At 37.6% G+C, this 3,773-nt stretch overlaps 1 non-coding gene across 1 annotated transcript; it reads right to left on the reverse strand.

Annotated features, from left to right (window-relative positions):
* Nucleotides 1-2,344: 2,344 nt before the first annotated feature.
* Nucleotides 2,345-2,452, reverse strand: LOC112805064 (small nucleolar RNA R71). The gene has a single exon (XR_003203676.1). It is a non-coding gene; the product is annotated as a small nucleolar RNA R71 (small nucleolar RNA).
* Between the last annotated feature and the right edge of the window lie 1,321 nt (nt 2,453-3,773).

Here is a 3,773-nt window from a genome sequence, read left to right on the forward strand (position 1 = left end):
TCCATAACCATTTGAATTCGCTTGACTGAGATTTACAAGATGACCATAGCTTGCTTCATACCAACAATCTCCGTGGGATCGACCCTTACTCGCGTAAGGTTTATTACTTGGACGACCCAGTGCACTTGCTGGTTAGTTGTGCGAAGTTGTGATAAAGAGTTGAGATTGCAATTGAGCGTACCATGTTGATGGCGCCATTGATGATCACAATTTCGTGCACCATGTTTTTGGCGCTGTTGCCGGGGATTGTTTGAGTTTGGGCAACTGACGGTTCATCTTGTTGCTTAGATTAGGTAATTTTATTTTATGTTTAAGCTTTTTACTTTTCCAAAATTTTTCAAAAATACAAAAAAAAATATTTCTATTTTGTTCTTCAGAGTTTTTAAGAATGGATTCAAGAGTTTCATGATGATTTGTTGAAGTATGGCTGGCTGTGAAGCCATGTCTAATCTTTTAGACCGAGGTTTTAACTTATCATCACAAGAGCTTGTTGATTTCTATCAATTTTGCTGTTGTGAGCAATGATCTGCTAAAGCTTGGCTGGCCATTAGCCATGTCTAGTGTTTTGGACTAGAGCTTTCACTGAAAGCTTGGCTGGCTGTGAAGTCATGTCTAATTCCTGGACGGGAGTCTTAGACTAGTATTGCAATGATTCCTGGAATTCTCATTAAGAATTTTGAACTCTTGTTTTTCTTTTCCACTCAATTTTTGAAAAAGCACAAAATTTTTTTTTATAAAATCTTAAAATTAAAAATATTTTTATGTTTCTTGTTTGAGTCTAGTGTCTAATTCTAAGTTTGGTGTCTTGCATGCATTATTTATTTGATCTTAGTGGCATTTTGATTATTCCTCATCATTAAAAATTCAAAAAATTTTTTAATTTGTGTCTTTTCAAGTCAATAATACAGAGAATTGAAGATTCAGAACATGCAGCAGAGGAATTACACAGAAAAAGATGGGCATTCAAAACACCCAATCAAGAAGGAAAACTGGCGTTTAAAACGCTAGCCAGAGTACCTGGCTAGGCGTTTAACGCCCAAAAGGGTAGCATTTTGGGCGTTAAACGCCAGAATGGATATCATTCTGAGCGTTTAATGCCAGGATGATACAAGAGGGAAGATTTTGTTTTTAATTCAATTTTTTTTCAAGTTTTCATAATTTTTCAAAATCAAATCTTTTTCAAACCATATCTTTTCAATCATATATTTTCAAAATCAATTTCTTTCCATCCTCAAAAATACTTGCCTACAATTAATTATTTGATTCAACATTTCAAGTATGTTGCCTTTTCTGTTAAAAAGGGTTTAATGTTTGAATCATATCCTATAAATTTCTTGTTAGCCAAGTCATTAATTTTAAAAATAAAATCTTTTTAAATTGTTTCTCAATCATATCTTCTCAATCATATCTTTTTAAAACCATAACTCTTCAATCATATCTTCTTAATCACATCTTTTTCCAAATAATTTTCAATCTTTTTGATTTCTAATTTCAAAATCTTTTTCAAAAATCACTTGATTTCTTTCCTAACTTTAATTTTCGAAAATCATTCTTCAATTTTTCAAAAATTTCTTCAAAATCTTTTAATTTATTTTCGAAAATTCTTCCCCTCTTCTCACATCCTTCTATTTAAGGACTAACACTCCTCCACTATCAACAATTCGAACTCTATCTCTCTTGATAAGTTCGAATTCTTCTTCTTCTACCTCCTCCTTATATTCTTCTTTTCCTCTGACATCTCAAGGAATCTCTATATTGTGACATAGAGGATTCCATATTTTCTTGTTCTTTTCTCTTTCATATGAGCAGGAGCAAAGACAAAAGCATTCTTATTGAGGCTGACCCTGAACCTGAAAGGACCTTGAAGCGAAAGCTAAGAGAAGCTAAAGCACTACTCTTTGTAGAGGACCTAACGGAGATCTTCAAACAAGAAGAAGACATGGCAGCCGAAAACAATAACAATGCAAATAATGCAAGGAAGGTGCTGGGTGATTTTACTGCACCTACTCCCGACTTCTATGCGAGAAGCATCTCTATCCCTGACATTGGAGCAAACAACTTTGAGCTTAAGCCTCAATTAGTTTCTCTAATGCAATAGAATTGTAAGTTCCATGGACTTCCATTGGAAGATCCTCATCAATTTTTAGCTGAATTCATGCAAATCTGTGACACTGTCAAGACCAATGGGGTTGACCCTGAGGTCTACAGACTTATGCTATTCCCTTTTGCTGTAAGAGACAGAGCTAGGATATGGTTGGACTCACAACCTAAAGAAAGCCTGAACTCTTGGGAAAAGCTAGTCAATACCTTCTTGGCAAAGTTCTTTCCACCTCAAAAATTGAGTAAGCTTAGAGTGGAAGTCCAAACATTCAGACAGAAGGAAGGTGAATCCCTCTATGAAGCTTGGGAAAGATACAAACAATTGATCAGAAAGTGTCCTTCTAACATGCTTTATGAATGGAGCATCATAGGTATCTTCTATGATGGTCTGTCTGAACTGTCCAAGATGTCATTGGACAGCTCTGCTGGAGGATCTCTTCATCTGAAGAAGACGCATGCAGAAGCTCAAGAACTCATTGAAATGGTTGCAAATAACCAATTCATGTACACTTCTGAAAGGAATCCTATGAACAATGGGACGAATCAGAAGAAAGGAGTTCTTGAGATTGATACTCTGAATGCCATATTGGCTTAGAACAAAATATTGACTCAGCAAGTCAATATGATTTCTCTCAAAGTCTGTCTGGAGTGCAAGCTGCACCAGGCAGTACTAAGGACGCTTCATCTGAAGAAGAAGCTTATGATCCTGAGAACCCATCAATGGAAGAGGTGAATTACATGGGAGAACCCTATGGAAACACCTATAATCCTTCATGGAGAAATCATCCAAATCTCTCATGGAAGGATCAACAGAGACCTCAACAAGGTTTCAACAACAATAATGGTGGAAGAAACAGGTTTAGCAATGGCAAGCCTTTTCCATCATCTTCTCAGTAACAGACAGAGAATTCTAAGCAGAGCCACTCTGACTTGGCAACCATGGTCTCTGATCTAATCGAAACCACTCAAAGTTTCATGACTGAAACAAGGTCCTCTATTAGAAACTTGAAGGCACAAGTGGGTCAGCTGAGTAAGAAAGTTACTGAACTCCTTCCTAGTACTCTTCCAAGCAATACAGAAGAGAATCCAAAAGAAGAGTGTAAGGCCATCAACATGGCCGAAATTGGAGAGAAGGAAGAAGCAGTGATTGCCACTGAGGAAGACCTCAATGGACGTCCACTGGCCTCCAATGAGTTCCCTAATGAGGAACCATGGGAATCTGAGGCTCACACTGAGACCATAGAGATTCCATTGGATTTACTTCTGCCATTCATGAGCTCTGATGATTATTCTTCCTCTGAAGAGGACGAAGATGTCACTGAAGAGCAAGTTGCTAAGTACCTTGGAGCAATCATGAAGCTAAATGACAAGTTATTTGGTAATGAGACATGGGAGGACGAACCCCCTTTGCTCACCAAAGAACTGGATGACTTGACTAGGCAGAGATTACCTCAAAAGAGACAGGACCCTGGAAAGTTCTCAATACCTTGTACATTAGGCACCATGACCTTCGAGAAGGCTCTGTGTGACCTAGGGTCAAGCATAAACCTCATGCCTCTCTCTGTAATGGAGAAGCTAGTGATCTTTGAGGTACAAGCTGCAAGAATCTCACTAGACATGGCAGACAATTCAAGAAAACAAGCTTATGGACGTGTAGAGGATGTTCTGGTAAA

This window comes from Arachis hypogaea, chromosome 5, assembly GCF_003086295.3.
Source record: "Arachis hypogaea cultivar Tifrunner chromosome 5, arahy.Tifrunner.gnm2.J5K5, whole genome shotgun sequence".
NCBI classification, from domain to species: Eukaryota; Viridiplantae; Streptophyta; class Magnoliopsida; order Fabales; family Fabaceae; genus Arachis; species Arachis hypogaea.